This window comes from Notothenia coriiceps, unplaced genomic scaffold, assembly GCF_000735185.1.
Source record: "Notothenia coriiceps isolate Sejong01 unplaced genomic scaffold, NC01 NC01_scaffold00000284, whole genome shotgun sequence".
NCBI classification, from domain to species: Eukaryota; Metazoa; Chordata; class Actinopteri; order Perciformes; family Nototheniidae; genus Notothenia; species Notothenia coriiceps.
Window position 1 is genome coordinate 240424 of NW_011332985.1, and position 27803 is coordinate 268226.

A 27803-nucleotide genomic window follows, 5' to 3' on the forward strand; every position below is an offset into this window, starting at 1 on the left:
CAGAAATGTCAAAGGTCCCCACTTTATTTTGCTTATTTACCAAGTGCCCTTAGGGGCTTGGGAGTGGGAGTTGGGGCCTTCTTTGTCTCATCAAGCCATTATCCCCTCACTCCCCTCCCACAATCCATTTCCCTTCTTCTTGCCATTATAGGAAATGAGCTCACTTCACTTCCCTTCCATCCACACGGGTCATCCTGTCATTTTTCTGCGCTGGGCTTCCCCCNNNNGGGGGGGGGGGGGGCGTCCTGCACTCAGCTTTTGAGACTGTGTGTATGAACAGCCAAATGTCAAAGTGTTAGCCCCAGAAAGAAAATAGCTTCAATGGAGGCGGACTTCTTTGTACATTTTATCCTAACAATCTTGGAACAGAAGTAAAGTGAAGATGAAAAAATAAGAAAGAGAGGTTCATTGAACTGGAAGAGCTCATGAGATAAACAGTAAGGATGGAAGCAGAGGGTGGGCCACAGTTCAGGTTTAACCAAGTGGAAGACAGAGCATGTCTCTATGATCAGCAGGGAGGCTTCACTTAACACAAATATCACTGCTGTACTTCTCCACAATCCGCTCAGTTTCTTCATCTATTATTTAGTTCAGCTGCTGTTCAAATGTGTTCTAGGTGGGAGAGAAAACACTTGGATGGCTGTGCAAAAAAAGGCAGACTATGTCTTTTTAGGAGGGTGTGCCACAAAAGAGATGTTATCATGAAAAATGTTATCATCAACCTGTCCCCGTGTTTCTTACCGAGTGACAGTGTGTCACCGCGGAGATATGAAATGACGATGGAGTGAAGCTGTCAGAAAGCAGACAGAGGAAAGGGGGGGGGGGGTGCAGGATGCCACAGTGTACCCTTTTGGTCTGCTAAGTTATCAGATTTAGTTCCACCTTAGCCTTTTCTTGATCTGTCACTCTGCTGGCTTTCAGCTGATTCTGGCTTCTGATGGTGCTCATCTGAACAGAGAGAGAGCATCAAGTGAGGTGCCTAGCATAACTTAAGCAGCAGGGGCCCATGCAAAGGTGATAGATGGTGGGAATAGTTTAGATGTCACACTGGGTGAGGGTATGTTTTTTTCTCCAGGGGCCTCAGGGTGATGTTGAGACAGCTGCACAGAGAAGGCTGTAATTAAGGGGTCAGTTTGTTGCTATGGTATCACCTGTCTTCAGCTCTTCAATACCTGACAACTAAACTGACACAACCCTTAAACTTCATTACAATCTTTTATGTGGGTTATGTTCTTTACCAACTCGTTTGTTGCTTTCAGTGTAATGCTACACAACACAAAATGTTACACTACATTAAATTATTAAATTCAAAGCTGTAGGAAGTAGTTAATGAAGGAAATGTATTTCTTTATGATAAATTATTGTACGTTGTAAAAAGTGTGTTCACCTTCCAAAACCAATTAGAGCTTCCTGTTGATTCTACAAATGATAATCCTCTGAGGACAAGCCATTTAATGGAAATTGACACTATAACCACCTTCTCTTTAGCTCATTTTAGTATTTTATTACCTCATATTCCCATTTTTCTAATTAAATACGTTCATTAATTTTGTTGTACTTTTAAATCAATTAAAATAACCTCTCTTTTCTGATATCAAATGGTTATGCTTGGGACTGCACTGAAAGCAGCCTTCTTTTTTTATGCTTTTCCATTAAGATCTCAAGTCTATTTCCTCTTTCTTTTACAATTTTGGATCATAGTTGTTAACTGTGTTGCAGATAGAATTGATGTCATTTCCTGTTACAGCCTGTCACCCCCTCCATCTGTCACTTCCTCTTTCAGCTGGCTGCATGTAAAAGAGAAGTAGATGTCTTTTGTTCAGCTGGTGGAGGAAACCAGCACACCCATCCTGTGTCAGTAGCCTGGTTCTGATCTTCAGACTGTAGTCTCCACTTTTTAAAAACAGACTGTTTGAAACATAACAATGAAGCCCTCAAACCAGTCTGATTTAAAGCTTTTATTCATTTGAAAATCCTGTGCTTGTTGAAAAGAAATGAAAGCAGCCACCCTTTCTTTTCCCTTTTTCTTTTGTCTTTAAAATATCAGCAGTATTAACAACACTCGTGTGTCAGTGTGTTTTCACAATGTAAGTGGCAAACCTAACAGGAGGGTAAACTGGTGAAAATGACACACACCCCTGTGTCTGCTCACAATGAGTGGAGTTTAAAAAGTGTTAGCAATGATACTTTAGGACTGTTATAACTCATCTTTTGGACATAATAATACCCAGTCAATCTCAGCTAAAGATTTTTGGAAGGAATGTACCAGTGCTATAAAATATGTTTTGGTGTATTGTTTTGTTTTCCACCCTTAAATCAGCAGGGCACAGAGGAGAAAATGTGTGTAACTTTAAGAAATATCCTTGGCAACACAGGCTGGTTTGTGCCACTTGTAATTTGTGTGATTTTTGTAGTGTCAGTGCGTGTGTGTGTGTTTTTCGAGGGCTTTCGTGTGGTGTATAATTTTGGCATGTGAAAGGCAGGCTGAAATCCTCTGAAAAACAAAACTAGTTTTCATCTTAAAAAACCTTCCCATGAGCCAAATATGATTGAGAAGCGAGACTGAGAGTTTAAAATGAAAAGCACATATTCAAATATAAAGTTAAGACGACGACAAAGGAGACATTTAGTAATAGATTATGCTATCTGTTGTTGTGACAGTTGAAGTACTTCTGTGATGAAAATAGGATTAATTTGTTCTGCATGTCAAAGAATGCCGCTGCATCTCTTTACCCACAGACAATATGCATGTATTTGTATACAAAACAAACAGTAGCTGGTGTATGTAAGCCATGGGCATTTGAATGTGTGGTGCATTACTGTAATACCATAACAAATTACATAAAGTGTTAAAATATGTGAAGAACCATGTCAGCACATATTTGGATGAAATATGAAGTATGATGTTCAGTGTAACAGAAATATTGTCAACAGCAACACAAACTAGTTTCTGTTCACATGCAACACCTGGCTATTTATGGTCCAATTTGGCTGAGGCAAGATAGGGTGAAGGTTTAGGAAGAAAGACCTCTAGCTTTTATCACCTGAACTTTTCCTCTTCAAGGAAATGGGTGGAGGACGCTGACTCAGCTCATGCCTTTCATTGGCTCCCTCACTGACGGGGATGATGTCCTTCAGGAAGACTTTAATCAGACCTGCTGGCAACCTGGGAGCTGCTTTCACTTCGCTGCTGTGTGTGTGTGTTTCTGTGTGTGTGGTGGGTCTCATGAGGCCAGAGCCACAGCACAATTGCAGCTTTTTTATGGTCACAGAAGTGTTTGTTCAGGCATGTGTTATAATGACACTGCATTTGTGTGTGTTTATAGATGGAAAAAAGCTCCTTATTGGGGAGCACTGATGGGAAAAATAGGTACACCCAATGGCTGTGTGGCATCCTGCCCCCCCCCCCCCCCCCCCTGTGATTGTTGTGCTGTTTAATGTTTAGCTGCAAACTATTGCTCTAACATTAGAAGTAACTTGGACACATAACTGGGAAATTCCCCGTGAAAATTAATTTATTGCTTTTCATAAAATTGCCTTACCAATTGTGAGAGCGTTAAAATGCCAATTGAAAAAAGACTCCCTCACTTATAATATACCAACATGCATTAAGGAGCCTACAAATGTAAATATCAAAATAAGATGATATGCTTTGCCCTGTAAATCCGTTTTAAAATGTCCAACTGTTCCTCAATCCTCACTTTTCCCATCATTCTTTCTAAATCCTATTTTATACTAGTTTAGCGCTTTCCACTTTAATAACTCAAATTGCAACAACTGTGCCAATGGCTCGCGGAGCTGTGTGCCTTCCATTTGTAGCTCGAATGTCAGGGAGCCGGAGGTCAGGAAAACTAATAAGTAGAGCATATAATGGTCTCATCCACATTATTAAGAATTCCTTCCCACGCAGAGAGGATTTCATTTTGGTGTTGATGCGTGTGTCGTAGTAATCACAGTTACGCTCTGACAAAATGAAAACAGCTACGGAGATATCAGTGAGCATGTGGCCTACATTTGGTGATTGTTGCAGAGAGAACAGAAAGTGTTTGACGGAGCCACACTTCTCCCAGTCTGAAACATAAACAATCACAATGGCTGACTTATCAGGAATACCTGAGATAACTCGGCAGCTATGGCTCATGTTCATAAAAATCACAATGGCATTGAACGCCCTTTTTTTACGACACTTTTATTTCCATTTTTAACCTTTGAGCCCTTGGAACGAGCGTTATCCACAGTAGTTAGAGAATGGATAATATCGTGGGACAGTGAAAGCATAAAGGAGAACATGGAAGTAGAAGGATTTCACTGAGGTTGTTGATAAACTCACGTTATCTAACTCGGAGCTCATTGTAAAGGATCGGTCTCCCCTTTAGTGTCTGCTGTCTTTTCCCTTAATTATGTTACGTTCAATATTTTAAGGCTACTGTCACTTTGCCTTTAATTCCACTGCATTTCTGAGGGAACTATTGTGCATTTTATTAGATTACTAACCACTATTAGATAATAGTAAAACATAAAACAAGAGTCAAAACGTCCTATCAGTAGATCCAAAGAGATGTATTAGCTCTTCCTGTTATAAACAACAACCTTCAAAGACTTCCAGAGTAATGTGAAACTAGTAATTCAATGAAATTGTCAAGGAAGTTTCAAATGATGACGCAGTATTTTCTCATGCTGGTAATAGTATGAAACAGATTTTTTATTGTTTTAATGCACCTTGGGGAATAAGTGGAGTCTAACACCCAATGTTTGCATCACTTCCAAACACAAATGTAACACTGTATTTATTTGCATTAAATCTGTTTACTTGTGTTGTTTTTCTATCTGTATCACTGCAGCTTCATTTATTAATGTTTTGCTAAGACTACAAGTTGAAGTGTGTTACACCTTTTCATGTGGAGCTATGGTTTCTCTTTCCTTGCGTTCTTCTCACATTAACCTGCATGGCAGTTTAAGCAAGTAATTCTCTTTTAAAGGGACCTAAGGTCCGACCACCACGGCCGTCCTGTATAAATTAAATGAATCATTATTACAGTTTAATTCACTAGAGAAATATTCCCCTTTCTCTTGAATACGGTTTAATGATTGGCTTAGTTCTGTTTGCTCCGAGCTGGAGCTTAGACTCTGTATGAGACTGTAAGAGGCTTCTATTGCTGAGGCACAAATCCTCGGCTAATGAGAGCATATTTCTGTTCAGTGTTCACTCACAAAGTAAACCTATACCCTGTCACAGTGGTGCTGTGCATCGAAACAATAGCTTATTTACCTGGAATTATTGTATGAGCTTGCTTGCGTAACTATGGTAGAGTTATAGCAGTTCTCCATAAATGTATAAAACAATGCTCTTCTGAGTATTTTTAATAGGGCTGCTCGATTATGGCAAAAATTATAATCTCGATTATTTGGGTCAATAATTATAATTGCGATTATTAAATGTGATTATTCATTGACTTTGAAAACATCCATTTATTGGAGAAATCTTTTTTGAACAGTATGTTTTTTCCACAGTTGATTACCCTGAACTTTAAGTATAATTCAACTGAAAAAAAAAAAGGTAATAATAAAAAAAGAATCGTTTTATTTCGATTAGGTTGTTTTCGTAACCGTTGCAAGCCATAATCGTAATCGCGATTAAAATATGATTAAAATACGATTTAATTGAGCAGCCCTAATTTTTAAGACAATTTACTGATCCCCCTAGTGGATTCCATCAGATGCAAACGAAAAAGAGATGGGCAAAGAGGACTTGGGGAAGTAAGATGAATAGTGGGGACAAGAGAAAGAGAGAGGGGTGAGGTGAAAGGAGGGCATGGGTTAGAGAACTGAAAGAAAGTAGTGAGGGAAGGGGGGGGGGGGCTGTGTAGCTGCAAGCAAAAGCCTGGAAGTGGAGCAGAGCAGGGTGCAGCTGAGCCTCTGGCAACGACACATAACTGAGGGCTTTATTGTGATTTGTAATTATGTGGTTTTCTGTGGGGCCTCAGTTCGGTGCGCTCCCACACTGAGGCTCTTTTTAGCAAAGGAATACTGAGTAGGAGAACAGAGAGAGGGAGGGGCCGGGGGTCACTGTTAACTATTTATGTTGGTAAGTATGAGCAGACATGGCTCGAGCTGCACTGGAGTGAATCAGGTTTTTATTAAAAAGTATACTTAGCTTGTTGGAATAGGGATAACTTTTCTCTTTTGTTATCCTTATTTCCTTTCTGGGTTCAATATGTGTGTGGTTAGTAAGATGCAATCTAAACTGGACATCAGTACAATTGTGCAATTGCTAAAAAGTAGCAATATGTGTGTTTGCTCCATGTTTCAAGATGAACTGATCGGCATGTACAGTATATCTTGTTCAGTTACTAAAGAAAGACTGAGAGGAAAGTGAAGATGTACAGTATGTGTGGAAATGGGCAGGGCAATAAAGTGCTCCACAATAAGCCCTTAGGTTTCTAAAGCTGTACTCATTTATTATCAGCTGACTGATACTGTGTTGTTTATTATAACAACCCACTCACATAGTTCAATTATATCAATTGCTAGACTGAAAATGACTAGGTCAGGACCTAACATTGTTCCTGCTTTAGTCTTGGATTTTTACAATGAAAATCTACTTCGCAGTTTTATACATTTCCCAAAACTCTGTCTTGTTTTTGCTTCTGTTTCATTGGGATGTTTAGCCATTCATCTGAATACACCATAGCAGCGTGTGCTACACAAGTAAGTCACTGTAAATGATGGTGGGCAGTTCTTTGTGATGTGTTGTTGTTTGACTGTGAGATTAAAACAAACTGGGAGACTTTTGAAGGCTGTCGAGCAGTTGTGTGTTTTTGCACGAGAGATGTTGTCTCAGCTTCCTGAAGTCGTGTGCTGATTGAGGACTGGTTCTTTATTCCTGGGAGCCTCCGGAGACCCACAGAGGATCCCTTTATATACATTTGGAAGAAAGGACAAATGGGCTGTAGTGTTTGGAACAGACCAAACAAATATAGATAAAAAGGAAAGACATAAATCTACATGTCTTTCAACTGAATGTGAAAGGAGTGATGGACAGGAGTGTTGAATGGCTGTGCTGCATGCTCTGCTGTCAGTCAGAGTCTTGTGTGCCAGTTAAGTTGAGGAGAGCAGACAGCTGCACTGAGGTGGTTTGAAAACAGAGCGAAGGAGCGCAGCTTGTTATGCCCGAATGCCACTTTAATTGTAGTGCCTGCAGAGCCAGACATTCAATACTCCAGGCTACATATCTGACATAGCCTACGGTGTTGGTTGTCATTTGTTCTATATTGATCTGAGGTTGGAAGTTAGATGTTTTCAACAGTAAATATTAGTTTTAAACTTTAAAGTCCAACATACTGTGTAATAGACGGTGACTTTGTTTGCTCTAATCCTTCAGTCTTCTCTGAGTCTGCCCTTTAAAGCAGGCTGATCCAAAAACAGAAGGCCATGTGTTGACTCAAACCTTCCCACAAAGCTGCCGGTTGCAGCAGGTTGATTTCCTGTTTTTCTGCTGTCCTTCTTTTCCGCCACTGAACACATGTAGGCACGTGACTCTGTTTATCCACTTGGGATAAAATATCACGTTCATTCTTAAGGATTTGCTTCTGTTTGGGTTTATTCGATTCACACATTGTCACATCATCTGTTAAAGTAGATCCCCATTCCTTAGCAATTTTAATGGCAGGCTTATGATAAGGCCTGTGGTGAAAAATGGCCCACCCTTTCCAGTCAAGTGTGATTAAAGACTGTGGGGAAATAGAGACAGTATAGGACTCTTGGCTGCCGCAGCATGGGGGAGGGTCTCCATGCTTTAGTAGACCCTAAATACAGCTTGTTTTGTCTCCACAGGAGGACCGTTTTGTTAATGTTGTTTCTTCTCAATTACAGCCCATCTCAGCTCAGCACATGTGTAATCCTCATGTTTTCCAACTCCTCAGCGTTTTCATTGGCTCAGTCTCATGTTTTGCTTCAGGATTAAAGACAAGGTAGTTTGGGTTTAAGTGTGAGAAGCGCAAGGCAGACCAGTGCTCCTTATGAGCTGTAACATCTTCAGTTTCAATGTTTTCTTTTAAAGTGTTTACAGTCTTAAAGTTGATGTTGCAGATACCCTGCAATCTAAAATGATCCAGTGTGATGTTCACACAATAGTCACCTGGGTGAGCTGATAGTGTTTCCACAAAGAGAGGAAGAGCCGGCCATCAACCAGAGCAAACTGTACCATGCCTGAACACAGGCAGAGGCTACAGGAAGGGCAGGGCTTGGGCTATGCACCGTGTTTCCTGTGAGGCAGGAAGTGAGCAGGGTCAGACCACAGAAGCACTACGACGTATTGCTCTAAGCTGCTGCTGCTGCTGCTGCTGCCAAAATCCTAAATAAACAATCCACTGGTGCCTCACTCTTCCTTCTGATTTCATACTTTATTCTGATCAGACCACTGAGAGACTTGTTCCTTTACAGAAACACACTATAGAGTTTTTTCTCACCCTTACAGATTTTGAAAATGCGAAGTACACAGGCCTCCGATCCCTAAACCTGGAAACGGTGTGATCAGGTTGCTCTCGTCACAGAAGGTTTCTGAAGGTTACTGTGCAAAATAAAATAGCTAATCATGTCCCTTAATGCAGTCTGAGGGAGGATAGGGACTCGACATTTGTCTGAGGATCAACCATGACCTTTTACATGAAGAGAAAGAAGGATGAAGGAGCAGAGAAACAGATGACTCGGCTATTTGGGTCTAGTTTGTTTATGCTGACATTAATACTGGATTGCGTAATGCTTTTCTGCTCCCTTTTTTATTTTGTATTCAGAGACATACACAGACAGTCATTACCACAGAGTATACTGGGGAAAAAAACATCTTACTGTCATGCAACAATATTTTACTTTTCGGATCAGTTATTTACTAAGAATAAGATCTGCCTGCATGAAAAAGTATGCAACAAATGTTAAGAGACCACCTTTTTTTATCATCACATCCTTATACTATGCCTGGTCTCATTTCCAGTTTTTTTAAATGTGGTGCGCTAGTAGACTTTGGTAGTTGACGCATTTTTAAAGGTTTTCTTTTCAAAAAAAGTATCTAGTTGTTGTGATACCTAGATACTAGCTGGCATACACTAATCCTACAGACAAGTGAAAAACTGGTTATGCTACAAAGTGCTTTTTTAAAAAGTCACAAAAAAATTGAGTTTTACAGTGTTATTTTCTGTATAATATATTTTTGAAATTGCAGCTTCATTCCAAGAATCAAAATCAAATTGTGAGATACCAACACATTCAAACACCTACAAATAATAATAATTTTATTGTCATGTGATGCATGTTTGTTTGTTACATATTATCTTCTAATTTTCTGAAGACGCAATCCAAAACAATCTTATCAATCGAGTCTTAGGCTGTAATTGTGACACCTCAACTGAACCGTGGATTGTTTTTTATTACTTTTTAACATATTCAATTATACATTAAACAGGATGGCTGCTTTAAAATTATCTTCCCTGAAAATGTGTTGTCTGATGTACAGCCAGCCTTGAGTACTTTCCCTAGTCATAAATGACTGACCTCTTGGACCATTACACAAACCTTTGTACACCATAGTTGGTTTTATTACACCGTGCAGTATATCCCTGCTATCCTGCTCGCACAGTGCAGCTTTATTCTGACAATCCTAAATCTATCTCCAAGGTTTTGTGATTAACGTGATGTGTAGCAGCTATAGCCTGACCGATATATCTCTTACATTGAGATCATGAGTTGAACACATATTGACTACGCAGACTAGCAGCTCCTTAGTTCTTTCAACCCTTAATTATTTACAGGTTGCATTAAATGGTTGGCAGCTAGCCATGGGTCGGATGTTGTATACAAAGTGTTGTATTGATGCATTAAATATTGGACATTAAACGACCTACTAGATTTTCTCAGTGCATTCTGTGCAGTGATTTATTTTTAATTTGACCAGAAAACAGCAAAGTACGCAGCCTGAAGTAATGGAAAACGTGGCATGACAAAAGCAGAAAGTTTTAAACCCAGACAAACTGCATCAACAAAAATAAAATGACCCTATATGGTTATAGAAAAGAGGATGGAAGACTTATTTTGGGAAGAGAGGATGAAATATCACCTTCCTCTTCTGTAAAGTCTGCTGTGCAGCAGACAGGAATAAAGACCACATATTTGTGGCACACTTTGTTAATTTGCAACCATGCAATCCACACATACTCTCTATTCTTAAAGCAGTTGCCATGATAATGCTTATCAGAGTGAGAACAAAGGAAAAATATATAAAAGGTCCCTTATCCGCAGAATGTATTATTTGGCGACACAAGTGTTCATATCAGTGCAAGAAAATGAGTGACAGCTGGGCTCAATCTGCCCCAGTTACTGCCTTAAAGTGCTCCTAAAGCTCTGACTACTGTTCGGAAGTCACCACAAGGATCCATGTTGAACATTCTGCTTATTTTTGCTGGTACATTTTATCTGTCTGTCATTGTCAGATTGAATTATCTACAATATTTTATACAGCAGAAGCTAAACAGTAAAGTATAATCTCTAGAGTTCTGCTAACAGGAAGATCCTTATCATATGACCCAAAGCGGCATGAAAACACTGCATTAAAGTATGTGACAGAAAGTTTGTAGAGAATAGGAGCAGAAAAACAAATCCATCGAAGGTAAATCTGACACAGGAGAGAGAGAAAAAAGCTTTTGAGAAACAACATAAATGAGACCAGAAGGAAAACCGAGCGAGGAAAACCCTCTTGGGGTATTGAAGAAAGTGACAGAGAACATGAATCCCACTATATTTAAAAAACAATGACAACAAATGCACACTTTTTTAGCACCTCCCCCCTGCACACACACCTCCCACAATCGTTTCCTTCAAACCCTGCAGTACTTTAGATGTCTTCAATCCAGATTACCTTCTGATCTGACGTTGCTCTCATTTACAGGGAGTTATGGCAGGCTTTGCAAAGCTTTAATGTAAAACGTTGTCGATGATAAAACCTTGATCAAGGAGGATGAAATCTTGACTCGGGAATGTAATAGAATATGTACACAAACCCGTGAAGCTCTGTCTTTGGGCCTCAGCTTGAACTCAAGGGCAACTTCTGCTGCATCTGCTCTGACTTCCTGTCCTAAGACTCAGAGTCAGAGAGAGAAGGGAGTTCAGCATTTCATAGCAAAGAAGTCTTTCTATTTCTTTCTTTTCCTGTAACACCAACTTCCTCTTCAGCTCAAGGATAGTGTACAGGTTAATGTTGATTTTATAGAAACACCTTGCTGTAATGGTAATGCTCATTACAGCCTCACTCTTGGGCTTTGATAGAAAGCTTTGGGCTAAAATGAGCTTTTGATCAAAATGTGATAGATCTAATAGGAAGTTAAAGCAGATCTTGCATTTAGCTTATTACCCCTGTGGAAATGCCTTTGAGCCAGACACAGTGGTCTTTCCATCAGACTGCAGTTGTACTCTGCAGTTTCCAGAACAAAAGAGATGTTCGGTGAATCTTCCTAGGATAAATACAATATAATGTGATAAATATAGGTAAAAACAGCTATAAGCACTCGGCAAAGATACCTTATCTCCACCTTTCCTTTCTGCCATCTACCAGATGAGGCCTGAGGGCCCTGTCGCCAGGCAGCGTTGCTAAGGGAATGAGTTGTTGAGAGTGGACTCTCATTGTAACAGTGGTAATGAATTAAATCAGCTTCTTCTCGTCAACCCTGGCCTAATGTTTGATTGCTTGAACATGTCTGCTTCAGTGAACTGTTAATGTGTGAAAAGGTCCGGATAGCTTTGGGTTTCAGTTCTCTGGTGGTTACTATGGCGATTATCACTGGAACAGGGTGTGTTTTGAAAGCAAACAGGTCTGTTTTGGCACCATGACGGGCTGGGAGGATGTCACTGGGAGTAGCCGAGGTGACTGTGCCTGCATGACTGTTTTTAAAGGAACACTTCTAATCTGGGTCCTTTTTTTTCATAGTCTCCAACATCAGTTCTGTCTGTTATGATAATGAAGGGGCTGTGACATAAGTTTATGATGTTTTACAAACTTTGCACACTTTAAATACTAATGAACACTGGATATCTTCAAGAGCAGCATTTCCATGTAATCCCACGTCGGAGCAGAAGCACAATTGGACATTAATGTTAAGACTGGGTTGATCAAAAACTAGTCAATTATCCTAACAGATTAGATGGTGTCTTGCTCTTTCAAGTAAAACATGACCTTCGTTGGACATATTTTATCGTGTGCAGAAACGTTCATCATTATCTCTTTCACAGTTTATTTGTCTGTGATCAAGGATAGCTGCATATGATTGATAGAAGTTCTGTTAGGAGAGCTCATCTGGTAGTTTTTCAATTACCACGGCCCTGTCTAAACAGGATTTACTTTGCACAGCACTTGTCTGTTTGCCTGGTGTCTGTTTATCTCCCACTTTCTCTCAGCGAGTCTCTCTCGCTCCCTGATTCGGAATCCGGGGACGGGGACGCTGCTTTGGTCAGCTGCAGAGAGAGGAACCTGAAAGGAAGTAGAATAAACAAAAGGAGAGCAAGCCAAACAAAGTTGCAATGAGGCTTTGGTGGACATGCCGGTTCATTGGCAATGTGGGCGAACAAAGAGCTCTCTGTGCGAGAGCTGGTGCTCCGTATTCCTGTGGAGTCCTCACTCAGTCACACATCAACGCAGAGAAACTTGACTTACACCTCCCGTACTGCTAACTGTTTTTCACCTTGACACTCTCCAAGATGCTTTATGAATAACTTGTATCTCTACTAAGATCTACTCTTAACTGTGAAAGGCAATTCTCATTAAAAGCGTTGTCAATTTTTTCTCCGCATGTGTACAGTGGTCTATATAGCATGTTAGAAAAAGGATGAGTGGACTGCCTTGGTATCTGAGTGGTTACAGGGCCGTTATTGCATTTCATGCTCATCTCCCCGCATTTCTAAAGATGTCTTCTATCAAAATTAGGCAAACTTTCAACAAGAAGAGAAGAAAAGAGTAAGGGATCAGTACCAGCAGTGTTTAGGGTAGGTTGGACGATAGCCTGTAATCTGCTGATTTATTGGGTTATTTGCCGAAATGCATAACTAAATTCCAGCATAGTCATTCATGCAAGTCAAGTAATAATATGAATACTTAGCACACATTTGGATAAAAAAGCAGTGACAGAGAAGGTTTTCTTATTAATGAACATATGTAAAAGAAAACATATCTCTATCAAAATGAAATATTATTCTAAATGACCCAGCAGTAAGCTTTTCAAATAATGCTTTGCAGCCATCAGCCATCTCTTGTTGCAAAATGACAGTCTAATAACAAATAGTAGGCGATGCTATGTTGATTAAGCATGCATTTCTCATATGTAGTCTGTCCATTGTTATTGCACAGTAAAGCATGGCTTGAATGAACCGTGATGAAGCAGAGTGACAGTAACGGCCTGAAAAGGTCAGTTATGGCAGTCATAGAACAGAGAGAATTCATGAGGCTGTAAAGTAGCAAAGTGTACAGGAGGTTGGGCTGACATTGTAAAGCAGTATCTGTAGCACATGAGTATAATAAACGGTGTGTTCAGGAAAGTATATGCAGAGGAAACAGGTTTACAGTCGTAGCACAATGAGAGCTGAAACTAGGTTATTGTGGGTTGGTCTCAAAATGTCAATGAAATTAAAAATGAAATGACATTAGCCCTTCCATAAGGGGTCAATGTGCAGGGTTACGCACCTAGAGTTCTTTTTTTTAATGCCAAAAAAAAAAAAAAAAAAGACATTAAAAAGATATTTGCTCAAATTCAAATTCAACACTTAATTCTCCAAGAAATCCTGTAACTAGAAACCTAGCTGACACCAAGGAGCATGCACTTTTTTAAATACAAAGCAACACAAATTCATGCACTATTTAAGTTATACAGGACTTTCTGTTACAGTTTCTTTTCTTTTTTTATTACCAAGGATTTGGAAGCAAGTCTGATGGAATTATGGAAAACAAGTATCTGTTCGACATTTGAAACTAAAATAATCGCAACCGAACTGTCAGAGAAAATTGGTAGAGGAAAAGTGCAACTGTCTATCAGCTACTGGGTTTGAATGATTGAAAGAGCAGAGTTCCTTAACAAATCAGGAGAGACCTGGTTAGGGTCTGTGTAGACGGAGACAACAGATATCCTCCCTGCTGATCGTCTCTCATGGTGTCATGAAGGGTCTTGATAGTGTTCAGCTGACAGGTGATATTCTGCTGACTGGTGACTGAGAATGACTCAAGGTGGTTCTTTTGGGTATGTATTCTCACTAGCTGCAGGTAGGACATCCTCTATAGTTGGTGTGCAGGAAGTTTCATTGAGGCTCACTTCATGACAGTGAAGTAATGTCCTCACATGCATGTTTGGGTTAGTGCACATAGCCCAGAAAATCACCATGGTCTAGACCAGGATACAACAAACTTGAGCAGTCAGGAGGTGCATTTATTTTAAGAATTAGTACAGCGTTTATTAATAACTAGTCTTATTGTGAAGTAAGTAGACTTGGGTGGATAGACAGATGTTGTTGTTCAGCCCAAATTGGGAAACGGTTGAACTTAGATCTGAGTTAGTTTGACAAATATACTTGAACTAATATGGTATGTTGAAATGAAAACATGTCCATATCAAGGTTTATTCCTGTGCCTGAACAGTGAGTCACTGAGAAAGCTTTTTAGATCATGAACCGAATATCATCTCTTTTAGGATCCAAACTTTTTCATTATTAGAATTTTGAATGAAAACCATCTTGATAAGCTTATTTAATGTTTCACATACTGATATAGTATAGGTATAGGTGCTTGCAGACATCTCGCAACTCATTGGTAGGCTCAAGGCTGTTGGCCAACCAGGGATGCTCAGTTTCCTCCTCTCTTTGACCACAGAGTATTCCCATATCTACCAGAGAAACGCATGGAGGGAAGAGAGGAGGAATCACTTTTTTCCAAAGGTCTCGACGAAATGACCAGATCTTTCAGGCACTATAAATTGTGACTAGAAGGCCAACCAGTCAAAACCTAGTATATCAACAGCACTCTACTGTACAACAGAGCTTTAATCATAATGGGCGATCTGTAACAACCACAAATGAAGAAGTTATGTTTACCAGCTACTTTCTAACTTTTCTATTCATCCAGTTCAAATTCAGATTGGTGTGAAGTTGAGAAAATGAACTTCCTTAACATGTTCATGAAGTATTTATTTCAGTGAAAGGTGTCAGAGAAACTAGTTTCACCTTGTACTGTATGGTGTGAGGGAAATGTGTGTGAACGGTTGAGAAACCTCCCATTTCCCCCCTTCTCTTTTCATTTCCTGTTCTTTTTTTTAGGTTGCTATAGCAACACAGAGATGAAATAAACTTCCTGTCTGTTTCCCCTGGGTAATTGCGGTATCTTTTGGCACTTTTAATTTCCTCTTCAATCTATCGCACACTTCAGATTTGTTGATTTCACAGCATTCATCAGTTCATGTAGATACTTATAAGATAAACAGGACTCTCAGTTTGCTTGATGAGCAAAGGACATTTCAGAATCTTGCTTTTAATGTGGATCCGTCAGGAGTTTTATTAATTAACCTTTCAAGACTTGAAAGAAAAAGCACAACTTTTTAAAAACCGTTTGAGAGGGATTGCTTTGTAACAGAACTTGCTTCCTCTTGCTATTAGTATCATGCGGCACAGCAGTTGAGGAATATTAGTTTCTTTGTTTAACTAATCTTTAACTCTTTATCTTCCTAACCAGCTGTCACAATGATTTTTTAAAACTCATATCTCAACACTTAATGCACCAACATACTGTTGTATTTTAATAAATCGTATTAGCCAGCCACAACACACATGGCTTCCTTAAAGGATCTGATTCTTAATTCTCAGATATATACAAATATCTATATGTCATGTCTCTGAAGTGTTTGTCTGAAATACCAAGCAGATCACCCATTGCAGCATCCCATAATCCCCTCTGTTTCAGCCCTGCTTCAAAAGTGCTGATTCTCTGTCTGTTACTTTAGATGAAAATAAGGAGCCACTCCCCACGCCGCTCTGAGAGATATTTGGTTAAAAAGAACACAATGGTGCTCTAGGAGGAGATTCAGGTGATAAGTGGGGGGTGTTACCTTGGTTGGTGATTGGCTAATGGTTACACAACCCAAAAAAATCGTTGATGACATCATAAAGTTGTCAAAATCTGATCAGCTCATTTTCAGACAGGTTTTTATATAAATGGATCAGGAAAAAAAGAGAGCAAATATTTGTTCCTGATACTTTCAGAATCTCCTTACACAGAGGGGACACATGTTGATGTATAAAAGACATGAACAAGTGGATTTTGCATAATAGGCGACCTTTAAGATGTATGAAAGGTGTTGACACAGTGGGTCTAATATGGAAAAATATAACCTCCTATATATAAACATTCGCTCCCTTTCCCTAAAACCTTAGACCATACTGATTCTTCTTAAAAGCTATGCCATTCCGGTTCAAAATTAGATTTAAGTTCAGCAAATTACACAAAATAAACATAAACAAATAGTTGGGAAAGTATTTAAAAATGGTGTGAGTATATACTTATCCTTAGGATGTTACTGGTTAATGACGTCTAAGCTCAAGAGAAACACCTGGTCACTGCTCCTGGGCTTTGCTTATACTGCCAAATATAATGGGAATGGTAATTGCAAAACTTTAAAATATTTGTATACAGCTGCTGTGTTCATTATTTGGCTTCAAGGTAAGTCTTTAAAGAAAACAAGTAATATCTGAAAGTTAGAATTGGATTCAAAGTGTGTCATAAAAACTTGAGTTAAAATGCTGAGCCGGATGTTTGCCGTGGCGACGTCAGGTGCATCGCTCTGCTCGGGCCTTTCATGTCTGCCGGCTTCAAGGCCAAAACAGCCTCTGATTTTCAGAGAGAAGGCCAGTCGTCTCCGGCAACCTTGGTCGCCTCGCTTGTTCTTTGATCGATGGCCTTTCAGTCTGGAGTAATTATCCCAGAGCAGACTGGGAGTCCATGTCCACAAAAAGTTGCATCAACCAAGACAAATCTGCTCACACGTATAAATGAATGCATTCACACCAAAGGTTTCAAATGTATTTTCCAAAGGTGTATTGCCCTTACTGAAATGCCAATGAATGCCAATTTCAGAATTGTGGATAACAGTGTAATATAAAAGTTTCTCTGCAAGTTTATAGTGTTGTTTCACCTCATATTCTATGCTTTTTTTATATTGTGCTTCAACATACTAAACATTTTATTATTATTTATTATTTGTTGTTCTGTTTCTATTGAAACACAATCTGAATCCTGAAGAAATATAAAAACAGCTATTTAATCGAACAAAACACATTTTTCACACAGCATTTGTTTACCACTTTTGTTGTTAGGAGGTCTAAAGAAACAAGGAAACAAAACCTGTAGCATTACATTACACTAACTGTCAGAAGGAATACAACATTGTTTAAGAAAAATATTTCTACTTCCGCACTACAAGTCAAAATAGGCCTTTTTTTATTAGATGTTGTAAAAAGACATGGATAAGATTGCCATTGTGCGCTCCCTGTTTTATTCAGCACATGTAATATATATGGAAAGTCCACCGTAGCATAGCAATGCCACTTGAATTGAAGCTAGAAACAACTTTTGTTTGGCCTTTTTGCCAACTAATGGTTAATAAAGTTCAATTATCAAAACAGCTGTCGATTAACTAATAAGTAATTGACGTATCATTGCAGCTTTACTCTGATTTACCTCCAGGTTTGAACTTGAATACGGTAATGCATTCAAGGACGTACAAGAAACCTCTGCTTTTACTGTCTGGCCTTATTTCATGTTTTTATCAGGATGTCTATACCACGCCTTTTCCTCATCTCATTGCTTAATTGGTGATGCACCGATCCATAATTCATTTAAACCTTTTCCTCCATCCTTCTGTCTATGTGCATAGACAGACATGTGATTGTGGAAGTGCATGTCTAAGTACAAAGGTTAGTGCAGGAGGCTGGTAATAGAAACATGTATAATGCATCAGCAGTGCATTTCCAGTCGCCCATAGCCCATGATGCAAAGGACGCCTCCAGTTAGAGACCACCACACTCTTTTCGCCTTAATATTGCCAGTAAATAGTGAGAAAGTGAGGAAAAATGTGTCCTGCTGTACTGTACCTAGGGTCAGTATAACAGTGTTTTCATCAACTGGATATTCTAACAATCCTGAGCCTGGTTCATTTATCACTGGGAGGCTGCAGCTGCTGTGGCTGCTAATGAGAGTCATGCTGTTTCTCTGCTTTAAGTAAGACTGCTCAAAGATAATTGTGTAGAGGCTCCTCTGTGGGTGTAGTGTGACTGGAGTGGCTTGCTTGTTGACACAAAGTATAATGAATATACATCACTGTCATCTATTCATCTTCTTTCATACAAACATCCATCGTATTCTGTTTATGTGCATCGAAATCCTAGACATAAAACATAACTGTTGACACACTTTGAATTCAGGTTTGTTTTTCTCAGGGTGTCGCTAAGAGAGGGAGACACTGAATTATGGGGGCCAAGAGCTGGGAAAAGAGTGTGAAATATGCCAGCTATGAAAGATATTCCTCAGAGCTGCTGCTCAGCTGTTTGCAGCGCTGAGTTAGTGGCCTTGATATTATCATGTGTTGACACACGTGTGGTGAGGGGAGCTTGCCGCTCTGGATAACTATAAGGTATTTTATTTTTCTCAATTCTTTATGCCAGACCAAAATGATTAGCACATTTTTGTCATTTCAACGTGACCAAACATTTTCACATTTATTTAAGTTCTCCCAGAGCAACCTTTTAAAAAGAGATTAACACCAAGTTATAATCTCTTTAGCATTAAATATAGACGTGCAAAGCGCTGAACACACACAAAGAGAAAAAAAAAAAGAGTCAGGAATGTGACGCAAAATAAAGGAAATGAGACAGAACCTTGATGACGTAAAAAGCACAGGAAGTCGTGTTTAGAAACCGTCTAAGGCGTCATTCTGAGCAGTGAACAAAGCTGTGTCCTGCTTTATTCTTCGTAATACACGTCTTAGCCTAATTTTTGTTCAGTACAGCACATTGAATATTTGTATGAGATATTAAATTGATGTCTGACTCTTGTTCTGGACCATGGTGCTGCTTAAGGGGGGGGGGGTAAGGAGCCTGCTTCAGATGTTACGCCACATTACAAAAGACTGGGCTACGTACCCGATGCTCTTTCATCCCAGCAAACCGTTCGAAAATCGCCATCAATTATGAATTATTTCCATCTGGCGGGCTGCGATTGCTGCCCCTGGCACTGCAGCGGGGCCGTAAGCTGCTCCTGCTCTCAGCTTCGTCAAATCATTTCACTGCTGCCATTCAGAGTCGATGAAATGAGGCAGGAGAGGAACTTGGGCCAAATCCAAGAAATAAATGAGAGGGGGAGCGACCTCACCTATTTTATTTCTACTTTTATTCGCCATCAGTCAATTTAAAGAGCATACAAATAGACCCAGTCAGATTTGAGCTTCCCTGTTAAGTGAGTGTTTTTCTGAATTGGATTTTCATACACACTTCTACTCCTGGCTGTGGTCGATTTCAGGCTGTCTCCATCATGGGAATTCACAGGCAATGACCTGGCAGTTGATTTGGCACCCTCACTCTCATGTCCCATCAGGGCCTCTGTAGTAGGGCTGCTCAATTAATCGTATTTTCATCGCAATTACGATTTTGGCTTGCCATGATTATGAAAACAACATAATCTAAATAAAACGATTATTTTTTTATTTTTATTATTTTTATTATTTTTTTCAGTTGAATTATACTTTAAATTCAGGCTAATCAACTGTTAAAAACATACTGTTCACATTTTTCTTTTCAATAAATGGATGTTTTCAAAGTAAATGGGTATTTGTTTTAAATAATCGTAATATCAATTATTGACCCAAATAATCGAGATTATGATTTTTACCATAATCAAGCAGCCCTACTCTGCAGACCAACTCTGTCTTCTACTCCTTTCCCTGCACTCTGTTGATCCTCTCTGCTGTCTGCTACGATGAAATGTTTTGCTGTCCCACTCTTCTCAGTCTCCCATCAGCCTCTTTGCTTTTCTTGACCCCCAATGGCTTTGTCTTACCTCTGTTTTCCAACCTCCAAAGAGCACTTCACCTTCACATAGAACCTCTGAAAGCCGGTGGGTTCGAGATATTACCTGCTCTACATCCCATTTTCCATCTGATATGCTTGTGTGTCTGTGTGCTCACTTGCATGCTGCATGTGTAAAAAGGCCTTTAAGGGAGAAACTGTTGCCAGGGGAGTTGAGTATGATGCTTTTTGACGGATAGATCAGTGAAAAGGGCACGATGTGAACGTGCCTTAAAGGGTGAAAACCAACCATGGGTATGTTTTACTCTGTAAATAAATGTCATGTTTTTCTACTGCTTCTTTGTATAATTAAACCTGAGGACGGCTGTCACTATGTTACGATGATCCTCACATCATACAGTAAGCTTATCGTTCTATAAAAAACATTACGGGATTTTTGCCATAAAAGCTGAATAACCGTAGTAACGAAATGGTATTCTCTTTATTTTTGACCATAAGAAAGTAGAATGGCAGTTAGAGGCTTGTCGTAATGTGTGTCCTGAGGTGTGGAAGTGTAGAGATCACCAGCAGGGATATCCGGCTATCAGCTGCTGTTCCCTTTTTGATCTTCTTCTCTGTTTTTGCTCTCCATATCCCACCGTGGGAGCAAGAAGATGGGACATTTTGTTCCCGATGTCCCAGTAACCTGTCGTAACATCTTACCCCTTACACGTTTAAGATTGACAGAAACCTGAGTAACTGTGAGCCTCATAATTGGCTTTTCACACGTTTCAACATGATCGTGATCGATTCAACAACATGCTACATTGTTATTACCCCCTCTTTTATTTGCAGTTCCTCCCTCAGAAGCCCTCAATGTTTCTGCGACGGATGAAGGATGTCTGTGCAGCATCCTTAGCTTAAGACAAATATGGCTAACCTCTATATGCTTATTTGATAGGCTTATGGCCTGAAATCTGATTTAAGAAACCGTATGATACAGACTGGAACAACATAACATTTGTAGCACCTTTGACACTTTTTCGCTTAATTGACTTCACATTGGATTATTAATATTTTATCAATGATTCCCCATCTCTGACTAATATAAAGGCTGTATTTTTGTTTAATCTTTACACCATCTAATAACTCTGGAGGTGTGTCTTCAATGCGGTCCTCTTCTGATCTGATCACCTTTACAGGAGATTAACCACACACTGCCTAAAGCTCCATTGATTCATTTTTGTCCTTTTTACAGTCCCGCAAGAAATGCCGGACCCCTTTATTTCTCATGCCTCTAATTGGTGATGTTACTGATCAATTGATTATATCCATTATCTGAGCCTTGCTGATGGCCGGGGTTTTCCACACAAAGTAAAACATGTTCTCTGAAACTCACCAATGCAGCTCTTCATCTAACTAACCGCATCATTATGGCTGCTTTTCCATCAAAGTAAGACGCACAGCTGTAATGGTTATTAATACATTATTGATTGTCTCTGTGGCTGCAGACTTGTTGAGATCATTTGCAGAAATGTCATTTAAATGTGTCTTTCTACACTCTCTTACATCCAGTCAATCTACATAGAAGAAGTAGATCCTCTAGCCTCTGATCCCTCTCCTCTTTGGCAGCAGTTGTCACATTGCTGTCCAGACTTGTTCTCTGCCCGGGGCACGGTAGCCATCTGTCGGAGGAAACCACATGCCTCCGTGCCTGTCTTTCAAACGGACAGATATGCCCGACCGTGTGTGCACATGTTTTTTTTTTGCGTTCTCGAGTGTACACACGTTTATGCAAGCTGCTTCCATTTCCTCCTTGATGGGATCTGAGAATAGGAAGTGGGACATGTGTCTCTCCGAGGGCCTCTGGTCTCCAGTCTGCATGGGCACATTTTCTCAACTCGTAGCTGAGAAGAACAGGCGGCGTCGGGTCGCCTCACGGCTGGTGTGTAGGCGGCCGAGGACATTGGGAGGATCCCTTTAAGAAATGATGGAAATTGAAATGAATTACATTATAGAATAAATAGAGAGTGAAGCCTTAGGGAGATTGGGAAATGGAGAAGTGATGAGGCAGTGTTTTTGCGTAAGAGACTTGTGTCATTATGGTGAGGCTGAATTGTCTTACTGGATCCCCCTGTAGTGTGAAATTGCCCCCTCAGCGTTTATTATTTTATTTGTCTTTATCCCCTTTTCTCTACATCTGTTTCCTTCTCCTTACTGCCTTCATTTATTTAGTAACTAATCTTGGCATCATCACCCGCTGCCTCATCACTTTCCCCTGTATGCTTAGTTTAATGTTTAATTGGGAGATTGTGTGAATTCAGGCATCTCATTGTTTCGTTTTTTAAGTCGTAGTGAGTCACAGGGTGCTGAGATTGAGAAAAGAGAATACGTGAAGTCTGAAATTGGAGAGAAGTCTAACACTGTCTTTATCAGTACACGAAGGAAGCAGGAGAAATAACATTGAAGTGATCTTAAAAGCGTTAGGTCCCATTTCTCTAAGTGCATATTGATTTCAAGCCTCATAACATCCAATATTTGCCTCTAATGTCTCCAGATTCCAGCTTCAAAGCCAGTGCATGTTTGGTATCCATTGGTCAGCCCGTCACTAAAGGGTCAGGTATTGATTTATTCAACAGATTTGCTCTGAAGTGTGGACAGGAAGGACCCGAGGGCCAGACCATTATAGATTTAGTGGACTTCAAAGAAATATCCTTGTGCTCTTTCCAATGTTTTATTCAACTTTCTCTTTGTTTTACCTAGCTTTCTCTAAATTCACAGTGGCAGCATAAGAATCAGTTCAATAATTGTCTCATTAAAGAGTGCAGCATTCATTTTTCACTCACTAAGTCACAACCAACTTCTGCGTAATGTGGTCAAATATCATTAACCCCTACGCAGTTTAGTGCAATGCCGTACTAGTATCGCCCTTTAGTAATACTGACTTTGTGCGACGTTTAATGTTCAATTGGATTATATTTTATCCCAATTATGTGTGGGTTATTACACCCTTACTCTGTTTAAAGTCTACATTTAAATGAAAAACGCGTCTTTGTACATTTATATTGGTGTCTACACGTTCTTCAGTTGAATTTAATTTACATTAAAATGTGTCTTTCATAATACACATGATCATTTAAATTATCTTTCTCTAATCCAAACGCCTTTTCTCACATTGGTCCCAATAATAGATGGGGCTTCGATGGTACATTACCTAAAGTTTTGTATTGCCCTAAACCAATTTCATGAGGAATTCAGGGGTACTTCTGGCACTTTAACAAAATCATGGTGTGTTTAGGATTTCACTCTCACTAACTCTTACTAATCAACTTCATGCTCTAAAGTGTGTGTGTGTGTGTGTGTGTGTGTGTGTGTGTGTGTGTCTTGGCTAAAGCGCTGATTGGTAGGGTCCAGGCCTAAACATCAACAGCGTGCTCTGTTCTGATCTAGCAGGGGTTCACACTGCTGCCTTTGTGTGGTCGCAGGCCCACCAGGATGGGTCACATTTGCACAAAACACATGCACATTTATTCACACACAGAGTAAAACACCATAGGAGGCAGACCTCTAAAACAGTTAGCATGTTATGAGGCTGTGGCTGCTGGATGCTGCAAGGATGAAGACATAGGTTGATCATTTACAGCTGTTGATCCTCAGTCTTGACACAGAACAAAGGTGCTACCTTTCGTTCTCTCTTCCTTTTTATGTTCGCACTTGTCAGTTTATTGCGCTTCACTGAATAACGAAACTAGAGAGATGGTTCAGGCATGCCAGGATGCCTCACAGAAGAGCTGTCTGGCACACTTCTTCTTCCTGTCAAGTTTCATCCCTGGTCAGAGTCAATAAAGGCTTTGTCATTTCTTTACTCGGATCCTTTTTCTGCAAAAGAAAACTCAAATTCATGTTTAGGACATATTTCTGATATTTAAACAGAACAAATTAGTTTAAAGCCTTCAGCACAGCTTTTTGATCTCCAGATAGTGATGATCCTTAGTGCTGATGGCTTCTGCTTATTTTAAAGTTCATGACACCTAAATACCAAATGAAGTCTATCTGTATGATGAAGTATATACAGAGGGCATTGGAGAAAGTTCAGCAAACAGTGAATTGAAACACTGCGGCTGTCTGTGTCTATAATACTGTAATCACTGTCAGGACAAGAGAAACAATATATTTATAGCCTTTGAGTGCCTGTTTATGCTCTTCTTTCAATTAGAAACTTGTATTCAATATGCTTTATTGGCATTAACTTAACAAAAATACATCCAGTTCTGTTAAAGCCAGTGCTATTTGAAGGGGCTGCCTCTCCTTGTTGAGACACGACCTATAATCCCTCACAGGACACTCAACCACTTTGTTTTTGGATCAAACACATTACTTTGAGTTGACAAGAGGGATTTTTGGGGGATCTTGTAGTTCTACATTTCGTGATCTCTGGACCTACAGATATGCTGAATAATTATGCAACAGCTGGACCCCTGTTAATCCTGCATGCTCCCTCCCACAAGTTCCCCTGCCACCTATAATGGTGTTTGATCTGTCTGTCTGCCAGTCACTTTATTACTTAAAAATATGTTCCTTTAGACTTGCTGGGAGATAAAAGCAAATTCCCTTCTGCTTTCTCCTAGTACTACATATTTTCATGCTAGCAACCCTTCTTCCCAAACACACACAGACAGAAGACATTTTTCTATTTTCTATAACTTTTGCAATCCTATTCAAATAAAATTGCAGACTGAACTGGCAGCACTGTATTTTTCCCCCCTCTGCCTTTTTTTCTCCTAATGTACTACCATGAGTCAAAGACAACCACAACTGGCCGACATGTTGCCCAGTTGCTAGGCAGTGGGCAGTATTTATTTTCCTGCGAGCTGCATTGGTGTGTTTTCCAGTTCATCCTCATGTCAGTTCAGTTTGTTTTTAAAAGCAAAGGTCAGTTAGGTTATATTTAGTACAGGTTGAAGCTTTAGTTTTGAAGTGTTTTTTTAAATGATACTGTTTGTGAGGAAAGAACACAGAATCAAAGGGAAGACTTTGTTGGTTTGTTCACACTGTGAGATGTTGGTGTGTTCAAGCAGCTGCAGTCTTGAGCCTCCTCAGTCCAAATGAAGCTATGCTCCTATCCAGCATTAGCCACAGATCAGGCAAAATGTGTTGTGTAATAGTGACAGTATCAGTGGTATCAGTCTGTCGTCAGGCCGTTGCTTTTTGCCAAAGCTTTTCCCCACAGAACCACCTGCAACATTGCTCATTGCCCCGATCTAGTGACAGCCCAGCCTTTTATCCCTCAGCAATCCCAGCTGGCCTACCAAGTGTGTGAGTTTCATTCAATTCATCTACCAGTGAAACGGAAGTTTGAGCATCTTAAACTTCTGAACTGTGAAATATTCTCCACTCAAATTGAACATTCAAGCAATGTACTGTAACAAGAATGAAATGTGGGCTGATTTAGAATTTAGCATGATTGGTTGGTAATAGCCTACCAATACTATTTTGTTAAACAGGTGCACAATATGAGCTGGGATGTGATTTCAAAACGATTAAAAAGGCATTTTCTTTCCCTCTCCACTTTAAGGTTATATAAGAAGATTGTATTCAGTCCTGTAGAAATTCTGCAAACCGTTTTATTAAAGTACAAGTGCTTGTTCAGTTGCTGGCAGCCTTTCACTGCCAGCTGGCAGCTGCAATATTCAAGTGAAACAGTGCAGTGCAGGACACCATTTGCCTGCATATATGCATGGGAATTGGGGTCTTTCAAGTACTCATAATATGCATTTCTGTAGCAGCAGTTTCTTGTTCTTTATTAATCATTTTTTGGGTGGAAAATAATGTAAAATCTCACTTTATTCTCCAATTTGTTGTTCCTAAAGTAATATATTTGGTTGTTTTTGAGGATTCTGTCATGTGTGTGTGAAACAGAAAGGGTATCTAGCAGTAGATCCAATAAACTAAACCTATTCCACATGCACAGGCTTGATAACTGGAAATATACTGTGTGTGTGTGTGTGTGTGTGTGTGTGTGTGTGTGTGTGTGTGTGTGTGTGTGTGTGTGTGTGTGTGTGTGTGTGTGTGTGTGTGTGTGTGTGTGTGTGTGTGTGTGTGTGTGTGTGTGTGTGTGTGTGTGTGTGTGTGTGTGTGTGTGTGTGTGTGTGTATGTGTGGCTGAAGAGAAATGCATGGTAGCTTGTCCCTGGTCAGGTCTAGAAAGTGTGTTTTGGTAGTTTTGGCTACAGACTCACATATTATCAACTGTGCCACAGAGGCTGCAAGGTCAAACTCTCCTGTGTTTTGCACAATTATAAAAAAAAAAATCACTCATGCTTATCCCTTCGTTGTTGTATGAAGGATACAGTTAAACAGCGTTGGTGTGTGGATGCTCAATTGAAGGAGACGTTTTGATGGTCTTTTGGCTTGAAACATATATTGTGGCTTGAATCCAACAAAAGCTTGTCAGTTATGCAACATTTTCAATCTGAATTCTGACAAAAATGACTTGATTAATATGAAAGCACACTTCCCATTTCCATTGAATAAGTCTCCATCATAGTTATTTCCCATTTTCTTCAGCATCGAATATGTTTACAGTTTTTAATTCAAGGTACTCAGTGAGCAAGAGAGCATTCCTTCTGCTCAACAATATGGTCCACAGCCTGTACAGCAGATGGATGAGAGCTTCATCGCAATAACATTTGTAAAATTGCCTGGTGGGAAGAAAGGGGACTTTAGAACCAGGAGGTGGATGTATGATGGAGAATGTCACACAGCTTTCAACAGAAAATCCCTTTCACACAGACCACAGAGGCTAACATCCTTTTGGTTTTGATACATTTGGTCAGCCTAGGTTCACTCTAATAAATGTGATGCACACCTTTTAGACGGTTGGATATTTTATTTCAAGGCAAAGTGCACATTCTACAGTCTGAGCTCATATAGTATGGAGCTGTAGGAGCTGACAGCTGTCCGGGAAGCTATCTTAGCCCATTCCTACCCAGAGGCTTTGCTGTGCATGTGCGTGCCGCAATGCCGCATGCTGTGTAGTAGTGTATTTTAAGGGTCATCCCAGAAAGACTTCACCCCAGGCGAGTACGAATGGAGAGTGCACTGACAGGCACCCCTGGGTGTGTATATGTGTGTGTGTAGTGTTGGATTCCTTGTGGCAGATGAGCTCTCTCTGGTCGCTTCAGGCTATTAGAATAAACACAGCAGTGGATAAGAAAAACCCATATCCTGTCTGTGCCAGACATTTCCATTAAAATGTTCACCACGATAAAGTGACCTGTCTTAATATGGAAAGGAGGGAATATGAAAGGTGGATTGTGTCCCTTTAGAGGTTCAGAGAGGTCGGGATGTTGGATGAATTCAAGCCCTGTGTTTCACCATTTGAGTCAGACTACAGATAGAAGTGACTTTCAGAGTCCCTGTAGGTCAGGGGTCTCCAATCGTATTTCTACGAGGTCCACATACAGAAAAATATACGAAGGGCTTGGCCGCTCACTAGAGGTGAGGTTTGCCTTATCAGTTAAGTTATAAGTTAGCAAAATTGTCAATTATGCTTGATCCTTGAAAAAAACTGCTTAAATCTCAGCTCTCCATACGGTTTAATAAATTTTGTTGGCTGTTCATTCCTTAAAATGTAAGCCTTAGATTGCTTATAATAAGAGGAAATAGGAAGGGTCTATTTCAAACTTGTTATGTAAATAGGTTATTGAGTTTTCTTTTTATTAACACATGAAT

General features: G+C 39.8%; 1 protein-coding gene across 1 annotated transcript in view; it reads left to right on the forward strand.

Annotated features, from left to right (window-relative positions):
* LOC104958439 (guanine nucleotide-binding protein G(i) subunit alpha-2-like) overlaps window positions 1-27803 on the forward strand; it is a 46038-nt gene that overhangs the window by 7320 nt on the left and 10915 nt on the right. The window lies entirely within an intron of this gene.